Raw genomic sequence first — 12,135 nt, 5'->3', positions numbered from 1 at the left:
AGATGTAGGTTTTATAGGGAAAGTGACAGCCATGGCACATTTGACAAACTGATTATTTTCTTGTACATCTGAAACTCTTTTTCAAACTAGAGAACAAATGTTACACAGTAATGATGTGGTTATGGACATGCGCGCATGTCTAAAACTCTCTAAGCCAGTCATGGAAAAAAAAGAGGTAAGACTGAGGAAAATCAATCAGGCTATATATATTAACTATTCTATGTATTTCAATAAAAAATTTAAGAGAACATAAAAAAGTGGGGGGATTAACCATGGAGTTGTACAATTTGATGGGTGGGAGGTGAGGGAAATTGGAAGAATCTGGTCTGGAAAACAATGTATTCCAAATAAACTAGTGTAATACTTTTTAAAAAAAAAAGTAAAGTGATATTTTTAAAGAGGTATTATATAAATAAACACTGAATACTGTACATTTAGGGAGAAAAATGAGCCTTCCTCAATAAATCCCACAATCAAAGAAATTGGTGGACGTTAGAACTTGTGCTCCTTCTTGCTTGTTTAATCTGATATGTTTCAGAGAAGCAACATTGCATGAAGTTGGAGAACTTGACCATGTTACATAGAAAGACCTGAGAATGAGTCCAAATTGCTTCATTTCTTAATATTAAGTCATTATCCAAGGCATCTGTGACACTCATGTGTCAAATGCGTTAATGGCTGGTTACCCAATGCCGACAGAGAGTGGGGTGGAGCTCCCCAATTAAAACAAGCTTGGAAGGAGGAGTGGCATCCACTTCCGTAATAGCTTGCCTCAGGAAACCCTGTGAACCTGGAGAGAGGATGAAAGGCACCCAAGCGTCAAGGACTCTCCTTCATAGGGTCGCTATGAGTCGCCTGTGACTTGACAGCGCTTAATAACAAACAACAACAATCCAAGGCACAAAGATATTAACTCCTTTGGACTTGTTCTTCATAGAAAAATTATAAAAAAACAAATACCTAAGATGTAAGACTGACTTCTGAGAATAAATAAGAAATTAAATGTATGTGGCATATATTGTTGCTGTAGGTGCTGATGGCCCAAGTGGCAAGAAGCTGCACAGCAGTCCTGAAGGCACAGAGTTCCAGACCACCAGCTGTCCTACAGGAAAAAGATGGGCAATCTCTTCCCATGCTATTTACGGCCTCTGGAAACATGCTGGAGGGTCATCAACGGGTTAGTTCCAACTTGACAGTAAACTGATCAACTGCCTCTGAAAACCCACCAAAGAGTCAGCTTTGGGACAGTTTTGACTCAATTCTATGAAAATGTTACTATAGAGTCACTTTTGACTCACGGTGATTATTGTTGCAGGATGTCACTTTGCCCCATAAGGCTTTCAAAGCTGTGACTTCCCCCTTCCCTTTTCTTTTTATTCTAATTTGGCTGAAAGTTTAAAAGTTAAATATGTTTTTTAAGATTGTGACTTTTTAAAAGTAAAGCGCCGGGTTCATCTTTCAACATCTCATTTTGCAGATGTTTAACTATTTGTGCCACCAGGACATCATTTGATGCCTAATTGTCTTTGTAGTTTGCTGTGAGAGGAACAATACCTAGCTATCATTTTGTTGTATTGGAAGGAGATTTCCAAGTTCAAATCCACCAGATACTCCAGTGGAAGGTGGTCAGTCTCCTCCTGTGTGCTTTATTGCCTTGGAAACCCTGCTGGAGAGTCAGGAATGGGTTAGTTCCAACTTGACAGCAAATAGCAACAATTTCTTTATAGCTTAGGTAAGTATATGCACGCTTACTTAATTTTTGCTATTATTAGTTCAACACTTGTCTGTCATTTTGCTGGACTGGGAAGCAGAACCATTCACTTTTGGAAGAACAGACCTCTGAAAATCCTATGGACAACAGAGGAAAGAATATAGTATTAGAAGTAGAGCCCAGATTGGAAGTCCCTCAAAATGAGGAGAAATTACAGGAAGCACACTTTAATAGTTAGAACATGGACTGTAAAATGTGTGAACGTAGGAAAATTGGAAGTTGTTAAACATGGAATGGAACACATGAAGATCAGCATTTTAGGAATCGGTGAACTGAGATGAACTGGCATGAGGCACTTTTATTCAGACAATCATATGTTCTTTTATGCCAAGACTGAGAAACTGTGAAAGAATGGTGTTGCGTTCACAGTGGGGAAGAAATATGCAAGAACTAAGGCAGGACCAGTTCTTGTAGAAGAACATCATGCTTGGGAGGGTGGAGAGACAGCGCAAGAGAGGAAGACGTTGAATTAGATGGGTTGACTCAGTGACTGGAGTAATGGGGGTAGGTGTGTCCGAGACAGAGAGATTGGCACAGGATAGAGCAGGGTTTAGGGCTGTTGTATGTAGAGTTGCTATAAGTCTCAGGCAACTAAATGGTACATAACAATAACAACAATCCTAAAGTACAGAGTTGAGAGTGATAAGATTCTACTTGTATACATAAAAAAAAAACCCACAAAACTTCCCTTTAATACAACTATTAATCAAACACAGGCACCGACAATTAAAGACAAAGAGGAGGAAATAAAGGATTTCTACCAACTTTTTGCAGTCTAGAGAGTGTTTTTATTTTTTACTCTCTAGAGGATCACCAATGTGTCTGTTCTGACTTGTTAGCAGTGAATTTTATGAGATAATGATGATGATGATAGCTTTTGAATGTTTGTTGGTGTAATATTGTTGTGTGCTGTCAAATTGGAAGTAACGCACAGCTGAACCTCCAGAGGGTTTTCAGAGGCTGTAAATTACATGGGAAGAGATTTCCCGTCTTCACTTGAGCAATGAATTTTATGAGATGATGATATCTTCTGAATGCTTGTTAGTGTAATGTTATTGTTGTGTGCTGTCAGATTGGAGGCAACTCACAGCTAACCCTCCTGAGGTTTGTTTTCAGAGGTTGTTAATCACATGGGAAGAGATCTCCCTTCCTCTTTCAGTGAAGAATCCTGTGGAGGACAGTACAGCTCCTTACAACCAAGTCACCAGAGCTCCCTTGTTAGTGTAAGAAGCACCCTTATAAACATTTTAAATATTTTATCTCAGAAAATTCTTACAAAAACCCCATAGAATTGATTTTATTCTCTTCTGTTTACTGATAATGAGACTGAGACCCAGAAAGATCAATGATTCACTTAAGATCACAGTGCCTTTGAGAGTCCAAATTACACCCCGACCATCTGAATCCAAAATCTGTGTTTTTTTAACACTGTGTCACATATGTAGATAGTATTTTGTAGGACTATAAACACTACACTATGCAAGTATACAATGTAATTACACACATAATAGAGAATCAGGAATTGTGGTTGACTGAAAGCAATATTGAGATAGTATTTGAAGTGTATAAATAATAAACAACAAATGCATATTGCTATCCTAGAGAAATAAGCAACTTTTTTCTCTCCTTTATCGGGGAAAAAGCTCCCCAGTTTTCACATACCTGTTCATTGACTCTTTTACATAAGATGGCTAGTACGAAGACAGCCGCAATTGGAGGTCCAAGGTAGCTGGAAATTGATTCTATATAGTGGATTAGTTGTCCGTTTTGAGCTACTTGTACAAGTGGGACCCATGCAATGCTGAGGATAAGCAATGCAATTATAAATAATCTGGAAAGAAAACACAATTGTTTAAATACTAAGCCAAAGCATTATCCATACCTCTATTGTCCTTTAGTTCTTATATTCATCCTTAGAACTATTCATTAGTTTTCCTAAAAAAAAGTTAAGTCCTTGGTATCATGTAAAATGATGCCATACTTCTGACAATCAGTTGGTAGAATGCCTTTAAGGCAATTGCTTGTCATCACTGGAAATCACATAATATTCCCTCTGGCTCATTTACTTTCCTATCAAATACATAATAAAACCCATTTTACAATCCGACCAACAGTGTATGAGAGTTCCCACCTCCACATCTTCTCCAACGTTTATTGCTTGCTGCCCTACTAAACTTTGCCACTGCTACTGGGGTGAGATGTTACCTCATTGTGATTTTGATTTTGCATCTCTCTTATTGCCAGTGATTTTGAGCATGTCTTCATGTGTCTTTTGGCCATCTGAATGTCTTCCTTTGTGAAGTCTTTCCACATCTTTTGCCCATTTTATAACTGGGATGTCAGACTTTTTCTTCTGGAAGTCCAGAAGTATTCTATAAAGTTTTGTTATGAAACCCTTGTCTCACGTAATAAAAACCAATCTCAAATATGTAATAAAAACCAAAGTCTTTGTTATGGTCTTAAAATGACCCTGCATGAGTTCTGTGATAATTACTTTTATGAACTTGTTTATTACCACTTTCCTACTTACACTCCATGTGCCATGTGAGTGAGGACTCACTCTCTACTGTTGTCTAATGCACACAGCATGTGACTCTTGGGGGAATACAAGGCAATTCTTTTCACAGAATTCTGTAGAGCTCGCTGTTACATTTCCTCCAGAGATCTGTTTAAATTCACCTCCTAAGAGGCCTCCATGAGTCATAAGCATCTATCATTGTCCTCGTCTACTCTTCTTGTCTTCTGACACTTCTTGCCATTTAATGTGACACACTTATGTTATTTGTCTATCTCTTCACACACTGTGACACTGATGCGTCAAATGTGATAATGGTTACCCATGGTGGACAGTGTTTGGTGGAGCACCCAGATTAAAACAGGCTTGGAAGCAGGAATGGCATCCACTTCCAAAATAGCTTGCCTCCAGAAACTCTATGAATGTGGAGAAACGATGAAAGTTACACAAGTGTTCAGGTCTTCCATTCATGGGGTCGCTATGAGTCGTCTATGACTCAACAGCATTTAACAATGACAACATCTCCTCACAATGGTTGGCTTTTCATATTCACTTACATCATGAAGATGATAACGTCATTTTATAACAACCAAATTGTGTCGTCATACAACTATACCATTATCACTGAAAATAGTGGCCCAGACAGGTTAACACATAATTTGTTGTTGTTACTGTTGTTGTGTGTCGTGTATCCTTATACATGACCCTATGAACAATGCCTCTGAACCTTGACCTATCCTGACCAACCGTTGACCTGACCTCATTGCCATAGTCACTGTGTCAATCCATCTCGCCCAGGGATCCCCTTCTCGTGATGGCCTTCTATCCTTCCAAACCTGATGTTCTTCTCCAAGCACTGGCCCCTCCTGACAACATGCCAAATATATGTGAAGTACGTCTTTGCCTCCAAGAAGCACCTTGGCTTCATATCCTGTCCAGGACTGATCTGTTTGTTTTCTTGGCAGTCTATGGCATGTCCAATACTCTTCTCCAACACCACAACTCAATCGCATAGATTAGCCTTCTGTCATCCTTTGTCACCGTCCAGCTTTCAGATGCATAGCAAGCAATTAAGACTACGGCTTGCATCAGGTGGATCTTAGTGTTTAGACTAACATCGTTGCTCTTTAGCACTGTGTAGAGGTCCCCGAGAGCAGATTTTCCCAATGCAATTTGTCTTTTGATTTCTTAACTGCTGGTGCCAAAGATGTTGATTGTGGATCCAAACAAGATGAAATCACCATTAACTTCAAATTTTTACTCCATCTGTTATGATGTTGTTTATAGACCTGGCGGTGTGGATCTTTGTCTTGGTGATGTCAAGGTGCAATCCACACTGAAGACTGCAGGTTCTTGATCTTCTATGGCAAACACTTTAAGTCCTGCTCAGTCACCATGAGCAAAGTTACATCATCTGCCTAATGCAAGCTGTTAGTGAATCTTCCTCCAGTCCTGATATCACATTCTTCCTCAAAAGTCTGGTCTCTTGAATGATCTGTTCAGCATATAGTTTTAACAGATATGGAGAAAGGATACAGCCCTGACACAATCCTTTCTTGGAGTGTTCTTGGAACACCATGCAGCATTTCCTTCCTCTGTTCAGACAACAGCTTCTTAGTTTAGGTGTGAGTTTTGCATGAGTAAAATCGGGTATTCTGGGATTCGATTCTTCTCAGTGTTAGCTGCGATTGATGTAATCCACACAGTCAATACCATTGCATAGTCAATAAAACACAAATAGGCATCCTTTTGTTAATCTCTGCTTTCAGCCAAGATCCATCTGACATTGGCAAGGATATCTTTAGTGCCATGGCTTCTTATTATTAAAGCCTTTCTAGTCAACTCATAGCAACCCTATAAGAATAAGATCAAAGCCTTGTCCCACCTGTTGCTGCTATTGTTATGTGCCTTCGAGTCACTTGCAACTCATAGTGACCCTATGTGCAACAGCCCTAAACTCTGCTCTGTCCTGTGCCAATCGCACTGTCTCTGGCATACTCACCATGATTACCCCAGTCACAAAATCAATTCACCTCATAGCGGGCCTTCCCCTCCTGCACTGTCCCTCCACCCTACCAAGCACAATGTCCCTCTCGAAGGACTGGTCCCTCCTTGCAACATGTCCAAAGTATGTCAGACAAAGCCTCAGAATCCTTGCCTCCAAGGAGCAGCCAGGTTTAACCCTCTCCAGGATAAACCTGTTTGTTTTCTTAGCAGTAATTCCGTGGTACATTCAATACTCTTCTCCAGCACCACAGCTCAAAGGCATCAATTCTCCTTCCATACTCCCTAGTTATTGTCTAACTCTTCGATGCATAACAAGTGATTGCAAAGACCATGGCCTGTAGCAGACACCATGAGTCTCCAGAGTGACACCATTGCTCTTTGGTACTTTGGAGAGGTCGCTAACAGCAGACTTTCCCATGGTTGTTGATTGCCTTCAAGTCAAGCAAGACTCATAGCAACCCTAGGAACAAAAGGCCTGAAGTCCCTCTACAACTATCAACATTTCTCAAAGTTCATAGAGTTGTTAGAGACATGTTTTTTAGGAAATAGATGCCATTCCTGCTTCTAAACCTGTCATAGTATGTTATTGCTACTGTTATATGTGCCACTGACTAGCCTGAGATGTGTCGTGTCCCTATGTACAGCAGCTCTGAACCCTTCCCTGTCCTGAGCCAGTTGCACTATCCAACACACGAACCCTCAATACCCCAGTTACTGTATCAATCCATCTCATCTGGGGTCTTCCTCTCCTGCACTGTCCATCCACCCTTTTGAGTATGTCCTTCTCCAAGGACCGATCTCTCCTGGCCACATGCACAAAGTAACTGAGGCAGAGCTTTAAAATCCTAGCCTCCAAGGAGAGACTTGGTTTCATCCTCTCCAAGACAGACCTATTTGTGTTCTTGGCAGTCTGTCCAAGATGCTTTTCCATGACCACAACTTGAAGGCATCTAGTCTTCTTCTGTCATCCTTAGTCATTGTCCAACTCTCTGAAGCATAACAAGTAATTGAGAAGACCATGGCCTGGGTTAGGGGTCCCTTTGTATCTAGACTGACATCGTTGCTCTTCAGCACTCTGGAGAGGTCAAGGAGAACAGATTTTCCCCATGCAATTCATCTTTTTATTTCCTGACTGCTGGTGCCAAGAGTATTGATTGTGACTCTGAGCAAGCCATAATTGCTAACAACCTCAATCTCTTCTCCATCTACTATGATGCTGCCAGTTGGCCCAGTGCTGAGAATCTTGGTCTTCTTATTGAAGACTACAGTCCTTGACCTTTTGCAGCAAGTGCTTCAGGTCTTCTTCAGTTTCAAACAAGGATGTGTCCCTGCATATAATCCTGACAGTGCCTGTGTGCACCAACAGACATAGACAAAAATGCTCAAGTCAGCCTTATTTAATCACAGCCTCTGATTTCAAAATATCAAAAGTCTATCAAGAGCTGATGATATATCTACTGCTGTCAAGTTGATCCCAACTCCTAGTGACCATGCTGGACAGAGCAAAAACGCCTTTTCAAGTTTCCAAGATTGTTAATTGCTATGGAAGCAGTGATCCATCCTTCTTTCATGGAGCAAATGGTGGAGTTTAAGTGTACATTACCAACACAATATAAGCAAAATAAACTAGGCAGTAAGGACTGCATATAGAATAATTCTAATTGCTTATAGTCTAGAACTAAGAAAAGACTAAGCTGTAGTGTTAGGAGTCATAGCGATTGTCTTGGGAAAAAAGAAAGATTTTTGGTACTGGTAATTTTTAGATCTCTACTTCTAGTTACACAGGTCTCATCTTATGGTAAGTTGTTGAGCTCTGCCTGTGCTCTACGTATGTTCTGTAGCATCGTAGTCCATAGGGAAGGGCAAAGGGCAGCACCTCTGGTGGTTTGAATACACCAGCCACACCTGGGGTGGGGGTGGACAATCTCCTCCCACATGATTTGTAGGATTAGAGTTTCATTGCACTGAGTTTGAGATTGCCAAGAGTCTGGGACAACTTGATAGCAACAAACAGGAATGTCCTCTGCCCCACTCTAGAATTCTATATGAGTTTTACTAAAACAGTGATACTAGTGGAACTCATACTTCTAATAGAACTAGAACTCATAGTTCTAATTAGAATTCACAGTTCTAAGTCACTACTGTAATTACACCTTTGCCTATAAGTTTCACCGGAAACTAGAGTTCTCTCACCGTCCAGCTATAAGAAGCTCTTTCTCTGATGCCTGCTTCCGGATCTTGGTGTAAAGGTCGATGGTGAAGAGGGTACTGGCGCTGTTGAAGATAGAGGTCAGGGAGCTCATGAGAGAGGCCAACATGGCCGACAGCATCAGGCCTCGCAGTCCTGAGGTCAGAAGAGGGTGCAAAAATGGTTATGGGCTGTACATCATGGTCTGCAATGGTCTTGCTAGAACAGAGAGTAATTTAAAGATGGAAGAGCCCATTGAAACATTTACTAACCAATATAATTGTCAATACACTTAAATATGTGACATTTCCTACGTATTTCTTGATGGTTAGAGAATGATCCATTATAGATTATTTTGGTGGATTTTGCTTTTTTTGTTTTGTTTTGTTCTACCTACGTACTTAGACGTCCTTTGCTAGAACCTGAATTTGAAAGAGAGGCAACAGCATTGTGTCACCTTTCTTGTGGAAGAAACTCTTGGTCTCCTGAATATTTGAAACAACTAGAGAAGAAATCACATAAGGGAGTCTACTGAGGGTGTCATTGGTGGGACAAATCTAAGGATTTCTGGGCATTATGGTCATTTCCTTCCCAACTTTCCTCTTCCCATTAATAATGTCCCTAATCTCTTTGAATAGAGCACAAAATGGAATGGGTATGGTGATATCACTTGTGGGTCACGCTTCCTTCCTCCTGTTCACGATTTCCAGGAGAAATGTCAGGAAAGTATTAGGCAACTTTTGTTACCAGAATTAAGCAAGTTTTGATACAAGATCATCAGTCACTTTCAAATCTGTTTGGATTCACCGTGGAAATAGTGATAAGAAACTGCTCTACAATTCTGAAGGCAAGCAGTTCATATCCTCCAACTACTCCTCTGAAGAAGTATGGGCAATCTCCTTTCATATAATTAATTGCCTCTTAAAACTCACAGGAGGGCTAGTTTCAATTCAATTGTACATAATAACAACAACAACGACATCCTGTCTAATTTCTTTATTTGATTTGTGTGGGATTTTTTTTCTCTCTTACAAATCTTGAAGGTGACCACCAAGAGTGTAGAGAATTTCTTTGTTTACTTCTCTGGTAGTTCCCAACAATCAGGTGGTTGTTTTTGTTGTTGTTGTTAGATGCCATCAAGTCAACTCCCACTCACTGGGACCCTATGAACAATAGATCTGGGCCTTGCTCTGTCCTGAATCCTCCTCATGATCTCTGATTATTAGTAAAGTCACTTGTTGAGGGTCTTTCTTTCTTTGACTTTTCCTAGCATAATGCCTTTTTCCAAGATTCATGGAGGCACTCAATAAAACAAGACAAAACCACAAAATATAATAGTCCTTGAGTCAAGTTCAACTTATGTCAATTCCATGTATCAGAGTACAACAGTGCCTCCTTGAGCTTTAAATGATTGACCTTTCTGAAGCTGACTGCCAGGCTTCTATATATTGGCACCTCTGGGTAAAATTCAACTAGCAATCCTTAGATTAAGCAGTCAAGCACACAACAGTTTATAACACTCAGGGATTCCTAGACACTTAATAAGTAGTGTCAAATAGTTTCAATAAAGAGTTTGGTATTGATTTGAGGATCATTACATGGTCTAGTGGTAAGAAACTACATTGCAAAAACTATAAGCCAATATCTTTCATGAATGTAGATGCAAAAATCCTGAATAAAATCTTGGCCAATAGAATCCAACTATACATCAAAGAAATAATTCACCATGACCAAGTGGGATTCATAACAGGTATGCAAGGATGGTTCAACATAAGAAAAACAATCATCACATTAACAAACCAAAGAACAAGAACCGCAGGATCCTATCAACTGGTATAGAAAAGGCCTTTGACAAAAACCAACACCCTTTCCTGATTAAAACTCTCAACAAAATAGGATTAGAGGGGAATTTCTTCATCATAGTAAAAAGTATTTATGAAAACCTGAGAGGCAATATTGTTCTCAATGGAGAGAAATTAAAGGCATTCCCTTTAAGAACAGAAACTAGGCAAGGATGCCCACTATCACCTCTCTGATTCAATATTGTATTGGAAGTCTTAACGATAGCAATAAGACAAGAGAAGGATATAAAAGATATCCAAATTGGCAAAAAGGAGGTAAAATTATCTCTTTATGCAGATGATATGATAGGATACTTAGAAAACCGCAAAGATTCAGCAAGAAAACTATTGGACACAGTGGACCAATTCAGCAAAGTAACAGGATACAAGATCAACATATAAAAATCAGTTGGATTTCTCTACAGTGACAAAGAAAATACAGAACTGGGAGCTAAGAAAAACAATACCCATCACAATTGCTAATCACAAGGTTAAATATTTGGGAGTAAATCTAACCAGAAGCACGGGGGATCTATTCAAAGAAAATTATAAAACATTACTGCAAGAAACAAAGGGACCTGGAGAAGTGGAAGAATATCCCTTGCTCATGGATAGGAAGACTTAAATTGTGAAAATGGCAATCCTACCAAAGGCAATTTGCATGTTTAATCCAATCCCAATACCAATCCCATCCTTCAATGAGATGGAAAAGGCAATCTCCAGTTTCATTTGGAGTGGAAAGAAGCCTGAATAAGCAAATCACGCCTTTAAAATAGAAGAAAGGTAGGAGGCATCTCACTCCCTGACTAGTACACTGTCGTGGTGGTTAAGACAATATAATACTGGTACAATGACAGACACATAGATCAATGGGATAGAATTGAGAACCTGTAAATCAGCCCATCTGTCTATGGTCAACTGATTTTTGACAAGGAGAGGAAATCAGTTACGTAGGGAAATGGCAGCCTTTTTAAGAAATGGCGCTGGCAAAATTGGAAAGCTATCTGCAGAAAACTAGAGCAAGACCCACACCTCACTCCATATACAAAAACCAACTCAAGATGGATCATGGACCTAGGTCTAAAACCAACGACTATAAACTCCATTAAAGAAAAGCTTGGAAGAATGCTAGAAATCGTAATCCACAGCATAAACAGTCTTCAAAGTGTCCTGAAAAACCGACAACTAGGAGTAGATAAAATAGATGAATGGGACCTTCTAAGTATCAAATCCCTATGCACATCCAAAAACTTCTCCAACAGGGTAAAAAGGGAAGCCACAGACTGGGAAAAAGTATTTGGGAATGACATGTCAGATAACGGATTTATATCTAGAATTTATAAAATACTTGAGCGCCACACAAGATAAAGGTAAATAATCCAATTGAAAAATGGGCACAGGATATGAACAGACACGTTACCGAAGAAGACATTCAGATGGCTAACAAGCACATGAAGAAATGTTCAAAATCCCTAAATCCAAGAGAGATGCAAATCAAAACAACTATGAGATATCATCTTGCCCCAGTCAGAATAACAAAATTTAACAGAACAGCAAGCAACAAACACTGGTGAGGTTGTGGAGAAACTGGAACCCTTATTCACTGTTGGTGGAAGTGTAAAATGGTGCAACCACTGTGGAAGGCGGTATGGCGCTTTTTCAAAAAGCTACAAATAGAGATACAATTTGACCCAGCAATTCCACTACTGGGAATATACCCCAAAGAGACCAAGCAGATATATGCACACACGTTTATCACGACTTTATTCACAGTAGCAAGGAGTTCGAAACAACCTAAGCGTCCATCAACAAA

The 12,135-nt window shown here is 39.8% G+C and overlaps 1 pseudogene; it reads right to left on the bottom strand.

Moving 5' to 3' along the window:
* LOC102865035 overlaps positions 1–12,135 on the bottom strand; it is a 71,405-nt pseudogene that overhangs the window by 14,978 nt on the left and 44,292 nt on the right.

Source organism: Elephantulus edwardii, unplaced genomic scaffold, assembly GCF_000299155.1.
Source record: "Elephantulus edwardii isolate Elephantulus edwardi_28Jun2011 unplaced genomic scaffold, EleEdw1.0 scaffold00151, whole genome shotgun sequence".
Classification (NCBI taxonomy): Eukaryota; Metazoa; Chordata; class Mammalia; order Macroscelidea; family Macroscelididae; genus Elephantulus; species Elephantulus edwardii.
The sequence above is the reverse complement of the archived record's forward strand: the minus strand, read 5'-3'. Positions and strand labels throughout refer to the sequence as shown.